This window comes from Acanthaster planci, linkage group LG05, assembly GCF_054643075.1.
Source record: "Acanthaster planci isolate LZ-2023a linkage group LG05, COTS_SCS, whole genome shotgun sequence".
Lineage (NCBI taxonomy): Eukaryota > Metazoa > Echinodermata > Asteroidea > Valvatida > Acanthasteridae > Acanthaster > Acanthaster planci.
The window spans coordinates 20,872,971-20,888,752 of record NC_141781.1 but is presented as its reverse complement, the minus strand read 5'-3'; the positions used below and the strand labels follow the sequence as shown (position 1 = coordinate 20,888,752).

The 15,782-nt window shown below is 43.3% G+C and overlaps 1 long non-coding RNA gene across 1 annotated transcript; it reads right to left on the bottom strand.

The window, feature by feature from the left end:
- Positions 1 to 627: 627 nt before the first annotated feature.
- LOC110984153 (uncharacterized) lies at positions 628 to 14,096 on the bottom strand. The gene is made up of 3 exons (XR_015425301.1): positions 13,935 to 14,096; positions 3,756 to 3,859; positions 628 to 1,810 (listed from the first exon to the last, which is right to left on the bottom strand). It is a non-coding gene; the product is annotated as an uncharacterized LOC110984153 (long non-coding RNA).
- Positions 14,097 to 15,782: the final 1,686 nt, after the last annotated feature.

The window sequence follows — 15,782 nt, the reverse complement described above, 5'->3', positions numbered from 1 at the left end:
TCAGGCCGTGGCATGTGCAGCAACCCGGGGGGGGGGACATCATCGCGATGAGAAAAAATTCGGAGACTCTAAATGCTCTTATTTATCGAAATAATACCCGGACTGTGTCCAGGGTTACTACCAACTCAGTTTTCCTGTATCTTCTATATTTGTGGCAGCTTTCGGTTGTATGACATAATTCCCCTGAGATTTCAGAGTTCGGGGGATTCCTTCAACTTTACCCTTCCCCTGGTATGGAAAGATGTGCATTAAAAATGTTCTCTCCCTTGGTGATGGAAAATGTTTCCCCCATCTCATAACATTTGACATTGTTAAAGGTACCAGATTTGAAATGTGAATGAGCTCAGACTTGTCCCAACTTGTCTACTAGGCTTTTTCAACCTACACACATGTGAGGACCTTAGAATTTTTTGGGCCTTTAAATAAATCAAACACATGAAACTACATGTAGGTGTCTCATCCACAAAATTTGTACAAGGTAAAGCTCCTCAACCACACACTTCATTTGTTTTTCATTTCTAATTTTGGAATTGTTTCATATCTTTCATCTTTTTTATATGCAGCAATTAAAAGTGACACATTCTTCACGTCACAGAAACACCTGTGGAAGTTTTATTGGCCATCTAAAGACTGCATGAAGTCAACCACGCTGATCAACAAACCGCACACAAAGATTATTAATGATGAAGTACACAATTATTGAACACTGGCACAAGAACACATGCAGCTCTGGTCAAAGACACTTTTTAATGGAAGGTGCTGATGAAAATCTTGGAAATGTCCCACCGGGGTTGCTATGGGATTGACCAATCAGTGCCAAGGTATAAAAGACTGAACTTCACTTGAATAACTGTAAGTTGAAATGATTACCCTGTAGGGTGAATTTCAACATCTGCACTTTTATCACAATTTTATTACACTTCTTTTCGGTAAATGAAGGCTGGGAAACACTAATGTTTACCAAAAATGTTGATGGCCACAAAACTTTTTTTGGCTGCCGTAACTTTACAAGGGGTTTTCTTAAAATTCAAAGAGAATTTGTAGTTTGTGGTCATTTTGACATATGCATGCCCTAAAGTCTGCTGCAGAAAAAAACTGAGGAGTTCATTAACAAGGGGGCCCACTAAAATCATAGAGGTGAATAAAGGAAACTCATCAAAGTGTGAAACTTTTCATTGGTGACCCGTCCCGACAAAATGAGCTGAGCATAAAGTCGCATTCCACTCTTTCCTATTTTGAAAATTCAAAATCATAGTGAAGTGGAGATTAATTAGGGGATTTTGTAATTTTTGGAAAGATTAACCTGTCTCCTATTTAATTCCAAACATTTTGCAGGATCATAGCGTTAAAAACGTCATTTTCACAGCAGTTTTGACAATAGCATTATGTATGCCTGGTCTGAAATGTTGAAACAATGTCAGGAACAAAGCTGCAAAGCTGCCAGAATAATGTCACATTGTCACATTATACTTCTACCCTAAGTGTTCCAGGTACATGTCGTTGGACAGCTCTTTTTCTGCTGAACTAAAAAATACCAATATCTCAATTTTTGAAAATTCCGACTTTCAGCTCATTTTGTGGTGACAGGTCACATTTTTGGTGTCGTAACTGAAAAGGATTTATGAGACGGATATTGAAAGAATCTTTCTACCCGCTTAACAAGAAAAAACATGCTTAAAAAATCTGGGTATTTTTTCTGATATTCCATGTACATGTACCTATCCTTTCCTGACTTGGAATTTGGTTGGTAACCTCTGCAAGCACAGCTCTCTCCATGGCAATAGAGGATGTCATCTGCCACACGGTTTACCTGCAATGATGCACACACATAAAATCAACTGGATACCTGGATTAGGACGAATGATTGTCTTCAGTTGACTGCCTCGCTCTACGGAAGTGTGCTCACCCAGCTTGGTGGTTTTACACTAGACCACTGGACCACTTAGAGAATGGTTTTGACCACAACCTGGCTGCTTTAACTAGAATTCGGCAAGCTGACCAGAGTTTAGATCGAACCCGGCAGCCTAAGCAGTGCCAGTTTTTTTCTGTTCTGGCAGGTGTCTCCCACTGACCATCTGTTTGTAATGTGTAAGTGACGGTATAGACAAGAGGGAAAATTCGACTGTGGGTCATGCAGTCAGCCACAGCAGTTGTATGTCCTTTCTATGTCTCAATCTCATTTTCAAGGGACATAAGCAATGGGGACTCTCCACACATAAAGCAATTGCATACCTGCCAACATTGGAAAGAAAGAAACGACCATCGCGCATGCAATGCAAACACCTTGGCACGAGCCCCTATTGGGTGGGGTCCAGCGACCGCCTTAGGGCCCCTGGTGGGGTCCAGGGACAATGCTCCCGGAAGGTTCTGGGTTTTAGCTATTTTTAGAGCACTGGAAAGGCTATTTAGAACAATACTTAAAAGACAGTAAGTGAAACATGAAACAGAATTTGTCATTTTCCCCAGCACCTTCCACAACCACCATGCCCCAAAAAACATTCTCCTGTGAGTACTTCAATTTTTTTTCTTTCATATTCTCTTTTTGTGCATTTAAATTTCATTTTTTTTTTAATAGTAGGCCTAAATTTTTATTGCTGCATTACAATTCTTTGCTGCATTTAATGAAATCACAAATGTGAAATACAAAAAGACTGGAAAACAGCAATACAGTTGCCATGGTTGCACAAGGATCACATTTTGGGGGACAGCAAGCATGGATGTATGCATTTATCACTGAAGACTTGAAGTATCTTCTTTTCGGACACAGGTTATCAGCTTACTCGTGTTGGATGCAGCTCTTTGACATGACATCGCATAGTGGTCATCACATGCACACCCGCTATGGAACTATCCATTTACAAATACAACACGGCGAATTGGCTATGTATAGGCTTGTTTACAAATGGCAATATCTCTAATTTTCTTTTTCCATAATTACTGAACCATGCATACAAAAAAGATTTAGAAAAAAGTTGTATAATTTATGGTGAACGACAAAATGTAGAATGAGGGAGTTTTTTGTGGGACAGACAGAAATAAATAATGCCGTCACTTCATTAATTTTTGTCCCTGGCGCGCAACCTTGTTCCCATTCACACGAGCTTGCCACACTATATGGTTCAAAGGAACGTGCACGCAGCCGATGGAGTCGAGGTTAGCATCCGTATTACTTGGCTGCGGTTTGAAGTTACACACGAATCTACACGTACAGTTGTGGCTGCACCCATTTTCCATACACCCACGCTTAAATTGAAGCCGCAGCCAAGTGATTGGGCACAATCAGCACGTACGTGGGTATGTGTTGTGCGATGTAAGATGAGGACGAGTGAACCTCTTGGACAATCCACGGAAAATTTCAAGACTTTTTAAACTTTTTTTTTACTCCCGAGACATCGAAACGCTCCGATTTTGAAGCCTTTTAAAACTTGAAAAATCGGAACAGTTCAGATTATCAAATCAGAACAGTTGGCAGGTCTGCAAATGGTGTCGTAGTCTGGTACATGAGCAACACTATGGGGCAATAATTGAGTAACTAGATCTCAACGAATCGCCTCTTTTTACATTAAGACATGGTCGACGACAGTTGAGTCCGGGTACCTTTCATAAGCCTTTGTTATCATTAATTTATCTCATCCAAAACAGCTCATGCCCTAAATCAAAATCCTCAGAATTCACCTTTAAAACTGTCTAATGTGCCCACTGTAAGGAATCAATGGGAATCAGAGATTCCAGTGATGGCGTTAAAGCTTACTTACATTCAGGAAGATAAAACTGAGAAATTTCCCCTTCAAATCCTAAACTCTCCTACTGCTGAGCTGGAAATCCAAGTTGCCATCTTCTTCTTCTTCTGCTATTCAAACTGAAGGCAAAAAGACAGGGAGAATGTCCAACAGTCAGGAGGCGCCAACCGAGTGGACCACTCAGAGTTAAGCCTGAGGAATCGGTGTGCACTCGTACACCAACAACTGTTTCCTGAGCAGTGCAACGTTCAGAAGCTGTGATGACCTCGAGCTGAACACCGGACGATGCACCGCACAGGAAACAGTCGTCTGCGTGTACATCCCATAGAATCCTAAGAGGTGCATTAAACAGACTAAGGACCGTTTTGCAAGTGAATTCTGAGGACTTTGATTCAGGGTAGAACAATGAACAAAATATTTTGAGTGAAATTATGTAATGGAAGCAAAAGTACATGTACATGAATGGTACTTAGAGTCTACTGTCACCCGACCATGTCAAAGTTTTAAAGGCAACAGGTCAGCTTGTGCCAACTCGTACACTGACCAACGCATACGCAGCTTTGTCAACTCATACACTGACCAACTCATACACTGACTAGCTTGTACTCTGACCAAGTCATACACTGACTAGCTTGTACTTTGACCAACTCATAGACACTGACTAGCTTGTACTCTGACCAAGTCGTACACTGACTAGCTTGTACTCTGCCCAACTTGTACACTGACTAGCTTGTACTCTGACCAAGTCGTACACTGACTAGCTTGTACTTTGACAAACTCGTACACTGACTAGCTTGTACTCTGACCAAGTCGTACACTGACTAGCTTGTACTCTGCCCAACTCGTACACTGACTAGCTTGTACTCTGACGAAGTCGTACACTGACTAGCTTGTACTCTGCCCAACTTGTACACTGATTAGCTTGTACTCTGCCCAACTTGTACACTGACTAGCTTGTACTCTGACCAACTTGTACACTGCCGAGCTCGTACTTTGACCAACTCGTACACTGACTAGCTTGTACTCTGACCAACTCATACACTGCCTAGCTCGTACTTTGACCAACTCGTACACTGACTAGCTTGTACTCTGACCAATTCGTACACTGACTAGCTCGTACTCTGACCAACTCGTACACTCACTAGCTTGGACTCTGACCAACACGTACACTGACTAGCTTGTACTCTGACCAACTCCTACACTGACTAGCTTGTACTCTGACCAACTCGTACACTGACTAGCTTGTGCTTTGACCAACTCGCACACTGACAAGCTTGTACTCTGACCAACTTGTACACTGACTAGCTTGTACTCTGACCAACTCGTACACTGACTAGCTTGTACTCTGACCAACTCGTACACTGACTAGCTTGTACTCTGACCAACTCGTACACTGACTAGCTTGTACTCTGACCAACACGTACACTGACTAGCTTGTACTCTGACCAACTCCTACACTGACTAGCTTGTACTCTGACCAACTCGTACACTGACTAGCTTGTGCTTTGACCAACTCGCACACTGACTAGCTTGTACTCTGCCCAACTCATACACTGACTAGCTTGTACTCTGACCAACTTGTACACTGACTAGCTTGTACTCTGACCAACTCGTACACTGACTAGCGTGTACTCTGACCAACTCGTACACTGACTAGCTTGTACTCTGACCAACTCGTACACTGACTAACTCGTACTCTGACCAACTCGTACACTGACTAGCTCGTACTCTGACCAACTCGTACACTGACTAGCTACATGTAGTACTTTGACCAACTCGTACACTGACTAGCTTGTACTCTGACCAACTCGTACACTGACTAGCTTGTACTCTGACCAACTCGTACACTGACTAGCTTGTACTCTGACCAACTCGCACATTGACTAGCTTGTACTCTGACCAACTCGTACACTGACTAGCTTGTACTCTGACCAACTCGTACACTGACTAGCTTGTACTCTGACCAACTCGTACACTGACTAGCTTGTACTCTGACCAACTCACACACTGACTAGCTTGTACTCTGACCAACTCGTACACTGACTAGCTTGTACTCTGACCAACTCACACACTGACTAGCTTGTACTCTGACCAACTTGTACACTGACTAGCTTGTACTCTGACCAACTCGTACACTGACTAGCTTGTACTCTGACCAACTCGTACACTGACTAGCTTGTACTCTGACCAACTCGTACACTGACTAGCTTGTACTCTGACCAACTCGTACACTGACTAGCTTGTACTCTGACCAACTCCTACACTGACTAGCTTGTACTCTGACCAACTCGTACACTGACTAGCGTGTGCTTTGACCAACTCGCACACTGACTAGCTTGTACTCTGCCCAACTCATACACTGACTAGCTTGTACTCTGACCAACTTGTACACTGACTAGCTTGTACTCTGACCAACTCGTACACTGACTAGCGTGTACTCTGACCAACTCGTACACTGACTAGCTTGTACTCTGACCAACTCGTACACTGACTAGCTCGTACTCTGACCAACTCGTACACTGACTAGCTCGTACTCTGACCAACTCGTACACTGACTAGCTACATGTAGTACTTTGACCAACTCGTACACTGACTAGCTTGTACTCTGACCAACTCGTACACTGACTAGCTCGTACTCTGACCAACTCGTACACTGACTAGCTTGTACTCTGACCAACTTGCACACTGACTAGCTTGTACTCTGACCAACTCCTACACTGACTAGCTTGTACTCTGCCCAACTCGTACACTGACTAGCTTGTACTCTGACCAACACGTACACTGACTAGCTTGTACTCTGACCAACTCCTACACTGACTAGCTTGTACTCTGACCAACTCGTACACTGACTAGCTTGTACTCTGACCAACTCGTACACTGACTAGCTCGTACTCTGACCAACTCGTACACTGACTAGCTCGTACTCTGACCAACTCGTACACTGACTAGCTACATGTAGTACTTTGACCAACTCGTACACTGACTAGCTTGTACTCTGACCAACTCGTACACTGACTAGCTCGTACTCTGACCAACACGTACACTGACTAGCTTGTACTCTGACCAACTTGCACACTGACTAGCTTGTACTCTGACCAACTCCTACACTGACTAGCTTGTACTCTGCCCAACTCGTACACTGACTAGCTTGTACTCTGACCAACACGTACACTGACTAGCTTGTACTCTGACCAACTCCTACACTGACTAGCTTGTATCCTGACCAACTCGTACACTGACTAGCTTGTGCTTTGACCAACTCGCACACTGACTAGCTTGTACTCTGACCAACTTGTACACTGACTAGCTTGTACTCTGACCAACTCGTACACTGACTAGCGTGTACTCTGACCAACTCGTACACTGACTAGCTTGTACTCTGACCAACTCGTACACTGACTAGCTCGTACTCTGACCAACTCGTACACTGACTAGCTCGTACTCTGACCAACTCGTACACTGACTAGCTACATGTAGTACTTTGACCAACTCGTACACTGACTAGCTTGTACTCTGACCAACTCGTACACTGACTAGCTCGTACTCTGACCAACACGTACACTGACTAGCTTGTACTCTGACCAACTCGCACACTGACTAGCTTGTACTCTGACCAACTCCTACACTGACTAGCTTGTACTCTGCCCAACTCGTACACTGACTAGCTTGTACTCTGACCAACACGTACACTGACTAGCTTGTACTCTGACCAACTCCTACACTGACTAGCTTGTACTCTGACCAACTCGTACACTGACTAGCTTGTGCTTTGACCAACTCGCACACTGACTAGCTTGTACTCTGACCAACTTGTACACTGACTAGCTTGTACTCTGACCAACACGTACACTGACTAGCTTGTACTCTGACCAACTCCTACACTGACTAGCTTGTATCCTGACCAACTCGTACACTGACTAGCTTGTACTCTGACCAACTCGTACACTGACTAGCTACATGTAGTACTTTGACCAACTCGTACACTGACTAGCTCGTACTCTGACCAACTCGTACACTGACTAGCTACATGTAGTACTTTGACCAACTCGTACACTGACTAGCTTGTACTCTGACCAACTCGTACACTGACTAGCTCGTACTCTGACCAACACGTACACTGACTAGCTTGTACTCTGACCAACTTGCACACTGACTAGCTTGTACTCTGACCAACTCCTACACTGACTAGCTTGTACTCTGCCCAACTCGTACACTGACTAGCTTGTACTCTGACCAACACGTACACTGACTAGCTTGTACTCTGACCAACTCCTACACTGACTAGCTTGTATCCTGACCAACTCGTACACTGACTAGCTTGTGCTTTGACCAACTCGCACACTGACTAGCTTGTACTCTGACCAACTTGTACACTGACTAGCTTGTACTCTGACCAACTCGTACACTGACTAGCGTGTACTCTGACCAACTCGTACACTGACTAGCTTGTACTCTGACCAACTCGTACACTGACTAGCTCGTACTCTGACCAACTCGTACACTGACTAGCTCGTACTCTGACCAACTCGTACACTGACTAGCTACATGTAGTACTTTGACCAACTCGTACACTGACTAGCTTGTACTCTGACCAACTCGTACTCTGACCAACACGTACACTGACTAGCTTGTACTCTGACCAACTCGCACACTGACTAGCTTGTACTCTGCCCAACTCCTACACTGACTAGCTTGTACTCTGCCCAACTCGTACACTGACTAGCTTGTACTCTGACCAACACGTACACTGACTAGCTTGTACTCTGACCAACTCCTACACTGACTAGCTTGTACTCTGACCAACTCGTACACTGACTAGCTTGTGCTTTGACCAACTCGCACACTGACTAGCTTGTACTCTGACCAACTTGTACACTGACTAGTTTGTACTCTGACCAACTCGTACACTGACTAGCTTGTACTCTGACCAACTCGTACACTGACTAGCTTGTACTCTGACCAACTCGTACACTGACTAACTCGTACTCTGACCAACTCGTACACTGACTAGCTCGTACTCTGACCAACTCGTACACTGACTAGCTTGTACTCTGACCAACTCGTACACTGACTAGCTTGTACTCTGACCAACTTGTACACAGACTAGCTTGTACTCTGACCAACTCGTACACTGACTAGCTTGTACTCTGACCAACTCATACACTGACTAGCTTGTACTCTGACCAACTCGTACACAGACTAGCTTGTACTCTGACCAACTCGCACATTGACTAGCTTGTACTCTGACCAACTCGTACACTGACTAGCTTGTACTCTGACCAACTCGTACACTGACTAGCTTGTACTTTGACCAACTCACACACTGACTAGCTTGTACTCTGACCAACTTGTACACAGACTAGCTTGTACTCTGACCAACTCGTACACTGACTAGCTTGTACTCTGACCAACTCACACACTGACTAGCTTGTACTCTGACCAACTCGTACACTGACTAGCTTGTACTCTGACCAACTCGTACACTGACTAGCTTGTACTCTGACCAACTCCTACACTGACTAGCTTGTACTCTGACCAACTCGTACACTGACTAGCTTGTGCTTTGACCAACTCGCACACTGACTAGCTTGTACTCTGCCCAACTCATACACTGACTAGCTTGTACTCTGACCAACTTGTACACTGACTAGCTTGTACTCTGACCAACTCGTACACTGACTAGCTTGTACTCTGACCAACTCGTACACTGACTAGCGTGTACTCTGACCAACTCCTACACTGACTAGCTTGTACTCTGACCAACTCGTACACTGACTAGCTTGTGCTCTGACCAACTCGTACACTGACTAGCTCGTACTCTGACCAACTCGTACGCTGACTAGCTACATGTAGTACTTTGACCAACTCGTACACTGACTAGCTTGTACTCTGACCAACTCGTACACTGACTAGCTTGTACTCTGCCCAACTCGTACACTGACTAGCTTGTACTCTGACCAACACGTACACTGACTATCTTGTACTCTGACCAACTCCTACACTGACTAGCTTGTACTCTGACCAACTCGCACATTGACTAGCTTGTACTCTGACCAACTCCTACACTGACTAGCTTGTACTCTGACCAACTCGTACAGTGACTAGCTTGTGCTTTGACCAACTCACACACTGACTAGCTTGTACTCTGACCAACTTGTATACTGACTTGCTTGTACTCTGACCAACTCGTACACTGACTAGCTTGTACTCTGACCAACTCGTACACTGACTAGCTTGTACTCTGACCAACTCGTACACTGACTAGCTTGTACTCTGACCAACACGTACACTGACTAGCTTGTACTCTGACCAACTCCTACACTGACTAGCTTGTACTCTGCCCAACTCGTACACTGACTAGCGTGTACTCTGACCAACTCGTACACTGACTAGCGTGTACTCTGACCAACTCGCACACTGACTAGCTTGTACTCTGACCAACACGTACACTGACTAGCTTGTAAATTGACCAACTCGCACACTGACTAGCTTGTACTCTGACGAACTCGTACACTGACTAGCTTGTACTTTGACCAACTCGTACACTGACTAGCTTGTACTCTGACCAACTCGTACATTGACTAGCTCGCACTCTGATCAACTCATATGCTGACCAACTCGTGCACTGCAACTTGACGAGCCATCGGTTTACAGTCTGAACTCTGAAGTCAGATGACTAGAAACAATGCTTTTTGACTAAATTGCCTGATGCACATCAAAAGCTCCTTTTCAGCTTTCAGAAGTACAAATTAAAAACTAATTCACATTCAAAGAGCAGCATCAAGATCAGGCTTGTCACCAAGCCAAATTTCGTGCCGGGTAATTTTTGACGAAGTGCAGTGACAGGAACTCTCACGGGTCACAGCCAGGGGATTGGGAATAAGGGGGCTGTTTAGGGGCCCCTGGTGGGCACCAGGGGAAAGTTCTGACAAAGAGACTGTCAGTTGATATTACGCATAAACTCTGCCGTACCTTCATGTTATGTACTCCTGCTGGAATGCAACTATACAAATACAGATATTTATTTGTACAGCAGGGGTATCAATGCTTGAAGTATTGGGACACTCTGGTGCTGAGCTTTTGTTTGTGTCTGTACATCATGTATGTACATGTACACACCAAATGCAATGTGCGTGTGTAGTGCTGTACATGTACAGTACTTGGAAAACTGGATGTGAAGTTTGTCTCATGTGATGGGATGTATGTGGTTGTATGGCCGCCGTCGTTCACTTCAAGGCCTGGATTGGTGCCTTATTTAGTCTAGTGTGGCAGAGCCAGAAATGTGTATGTCAGTAAATACACGTTTTTACATAGAAATACATGTAGTTCCCTCAATATTATCCAGTTTCTAAACTTTTTGTCAAGGTTTGTCCATTTTCTTTCTGAGTATTAGTTTTCTGAATCACTGTAGTTTTCCTAATTTTGTCTAGCTTTTATGCCTAGAAAACACTCACACTCTAAGCTTCAATCATCTTTTAGATCTCTACTTCTTTGATTTTCTCATATTTTCTTACCTTTCTTAATCTTTTTAGCCTAAGAATATTAGTGATGTATAAGTATTTCCACCCATTTGCCTAAGAACATGCCTTCCTTTGTCCTCTCTTCCTCAGTTGATTGTTTGGAAAGAATTCCATATACGAAGTTCACTTTTTAGGAGAAATTTTTGCTCCAGGACAGATTTAAAAAGGGGCGACATTTATTTTTGGGGGATATAGATGTGAAAGGGGGTTCAGTAACTTAAGGGGAAAGGTTTAAAAAGAAGGGGCCCCACGCAATAAAACGGCAAAAAAGTGAGTCCTTTTGCCGTTCTTTTTTTCCCCTACTATATCCTCTACCGTTTCCTTTTTCCTTCACTATCCCGTCCTTTTATTTCTCCACAGTATTCCTGTCATTAGTACAAGGATTATTACAGTTAGTATACACATTTAATACATTTAATCCAAATTGTGTCGTAAAGGGAAATCGAACCTGCAATGAAGAGAACTGTTAGGTATAGAAATACAGCAGTCTGACCACGCCACACGAGCGCTTGTTGCCGGAGGAAGTCGATATGTTCCATATAAAGTTACGGTTGAATTAAGGAGAGGTCACGATGAGGTCAAGATGAATATTTGGAAAATTAAATATTTATGAAACTGAATATGTAATTATTCACGAATATTTGTATAAATTAGAATATTTAAATATAAATAAATGTGGCTATCCGTTGTTAATATAAGTAGGTTGTGCCAAAGGAAATCAACTAGGTAAGGTACATGTCTGAGCACAATTGACTGTATGACGTGAGCCGAATACATGTGGCGCTGCCGACATGCAGGAGTAGACCACTTCAATCAAATCCTTAAGGATGTTCTTCTCCTGTACAAGCCTCCCCTCACATTTTAGAGCGCAGATAGCCACACAATAATCTAAAGACAGGTTTCAGCTCCCTTTTCCCCTTCCCTCTGTATAAATATAGAAAAAAACTCCTCCAACTGACAAGCACTCTCTAAAAGAAATTTGCCCCTTTTTTCCTTCTAAACAAATTGTCCAACTTACAAATTGTCTGTAAAAGAAATTGGGCCCATTTTTTCCTTCTAAACAAATTGTCCAACTTACAAACTGTCTGTAAAAGAAATTGGGCCTATTTTTTCCTTCTAAACAAATTGTCCAACTTACAAACTGTCTGTAAAAGAAATTGGGCCCATTTTTTCCTTCTAAACAAATTGTCCAACTTACAAACTGTCTGTAAAAGAAATTGGGCCCATTTTTTCCTTCTAACCAAATCCTCCAACTTAAAAATTGTCGCAAAACACGCACTATTTTCCCCCAAGTAAAAATTGTACATGTACAGTAAGGCACATTGCGCGGCATTTCGTGAACTGTGTAGATCCATCCAGACAGATGACGGCCCTCTGCACTCCTCATGTTGCGGATTCATGCATAAAATTACCTCAATGCTTGTGGCAGCCCAACCCCTGTTACATAATGGTTCTTTCCGGATATGATTCGGTTCATGCGCACATGTCGTGCGCATTCGCCATGTTCTTCAGAAGCAAAGATGGCCGCCTGTCGATGTAAACCTGGTCCATGTGTAGCTCCAAAAGTGTGCCCAAAACTCCACATTTCTGTCCTATGATGTTCAGCTCTTCAATGCCTATTGGAATCGGCTTCATTCAGCGATCAAAGTAAGGATACTTTTGTAGTAATTACGCGATATTACAGTGAACTTCGTATATGGAATTCTTCCCGATTGTTCATTTGGACTTGCCAGGGGATTTTTTTTTTTTAATTTCTCCATAGTGTGCCATTTTTCCCCATTACACTTACATACATGTACCTCAGTGTTTTTGCTGTTAAAAACAAGGAATTAAACACAGCAATATCTTATAATTGCTAAAGATTGAAAATACATGAGAAATTTTTGAGATTTTTAAGAAATTTTACCAACTCAGGGAATGAAATATATGTGCTGGGCTGTCAGACTCAAAATTACTCCAAGTGCCGGGTGGAGATTACATGTAGAGCTGGACAGCCCTGCCAGCCACATTCAGTCCCACATTGGACTTAGAAAATTCTCAGTCTTCCCCTGGTGAGTGGTATGTAATTCAAGTGAGTGCTTCGTTCTCAATAATGACTTCAATACTGTACAGAACACGTACATGTACCTTGACGCAGCAAGGATAATGAAAAAGTTGAACAACCTCCACTCGACTACGTAGCCATTGGATTTTAAGGGGGTATTTTTGCATGGTGGGGTATTCTGCAATTACTCCAAATACGACATTTATAGAGGGAAAGGCAAAAGCACACATCCTCACATGTACCGTCACACTTATGTGATGGTACAATTTGGCGTATGATCGTAATGATCATGAGTTGGTCAATTGGTTGTGTTGGTGTGCGGCCATGTTGATGTACGAGTTGGCACGCGTGATGAGCTCACCAGAATCATGAAGGAACCAGCATCCATTTTGTACAGTCCAAGCTACTCAGACTAGTCCAACAAGTACATGTATAATAGTATACTGTAAATAGGCAATGTAAATGCCAAATGACTGAATAATGAAATAGTCCATGACCATGTTGTTGCTCAGTCAATGATGCACGAGTATCGGACTACGTGAGGTACGGTCATGCACTGATCGGCTGGTCACGCTCATGATGCTGGTCACACGATTTTGCCCTCCCCACTGCGCAAACTGTTTATCTTACCTACAGAATTTCTCCACACTGATTAAAATCGCTGTTACATTCTCGAGCAATCTCCATAAATACTCGTTTTTCTCAAAACTATAACTTGAGATACATAAGTGCTGTCCCAGCTGCCACTATCGACTCACGGTATGCATGATGTCCCACATACAAACAGCGCCCTCGATTGATCTCATTGATATGTATAGCGCCCTCTATTGATACAATAAATAGCGCCCTCTGTTGATATAGTATGTAGCGCCCTCTATTAGCCGAGACTAGGCAGGTTTAGAAAATGCTTTATAGAGCGCCCTCTGCCGAGTCTCAAAACTACGATGAAAAACTGCATAGCGCCCTCTTTTAACTTCAGCCGTCTGTCCCCCTGCCCAAAGGAAAACGTGTCTCCCTTGGAAAATGTGTCCCATCACAATATCACAAGCCTGTCTCCGCCAGATTATTCTGTCTCTTTCAGGTACTTTTGTCCCTCCGGCTTTTCCAAGTAGGAGTTCACATTTTTATGAATGGAGTCAGCAGGGAAAGCATATGAGACTTTTCTGCACTTCATTTAGTTGTAAGAATATCCAATGCCGCTTTTACTGATTCTTTGCAAAACATAGAGCTCGATTAATTTTACGCATTTACATTATATTTTTTCTTCATTTCGGTGTCTTGAAAAAGGGCATGAAAGTCTAAAAATGTATTTTATGTGGAATGAATTCATCAAAATAGCACGAAGTCAAAATAAAGACTTCTGCGTGCGAAAATGAGGGCATATGACATAATTACCCACTGAGGGACAAACTGGGGGAATCCGCACCGACGGGAACAAAAGAGGGCGTTCGTTTTGGGTACTCACCACACAGGCGCGCGTTTATATAATGGAGCCTCAACGGCGGGTTTGGAGTGGAGCACGCCAAGTACGCGTTACGAATTTATTCCTTTAATGGGATAGCCTTGCAGTTTTAAATTGACTTTAAACAGTAGTTTTTCAAACATCTTGTATACAATGAGTTGGATTAACCCCCTTTTTTGTCATTAAATCAGCAAAAATTGGCGTTGCCTGTGTGCTTTTTTCAGTCTCCGCATGGGGTCTTCCCAAAAATACCGAAATCGGTCGATGAGGGCAGCAGACAAATCTTAGCAGACAAGACTTCATAGCTCCGGCAAGAAAGTTGATCGGTTCGTGCAAGAATAATATTCTCTGCTCTTCGTATACGCAGAACGTGTGCAAGAACCCGCTTGAAGAACTTACTGCCATTTGTCTTTCTTTTGCGGCTTGGTGATGCACTTCAACGCGGGGCAGATACCCTTGGTGTTTCTGTCTCCTAGACAGTTTTACCGGCGGACAGATTTACCATCTACACTGGCAGAAGACTAATGTACCATTGGATAACATCGCAACCAGATTGGGTCCACTGATTTGCCTGCAAAATGGCATCACACTCATCGCATCTGCAATAGCACTTTGCGAGTCATTAGGTGGCCCATTTTACGATTTGTGTCCGAGGCCGGGAGAGGTTTCTCTCTCAATCTCACAGGGAACAAAACAGGATTCAATCTGCTCTGTAGGTGGCGCTTTGCAAGAGCTGCTCAGGATCCCCAATTACATGAATATCAGCACACTCTTTACAGATGACGTGGCGACAGCTCCCTCCCCCAAATTCCCAATTTTCAATAAAGTCTCTCCCCAAATGACGCCACTTCCTACAGATGCCACGTGCATCGGCATTTTTAAATTCAACTCTCGTGATGTGCATCGGCTGCGCTTGTATTCAAACATAATTTGAATCTAGCACGCACATGAGTTTAGAACATTTTGCACACCGCGTGTACACGCACCTGGTGGTGTTGTACGCAGTTGCAATTTTC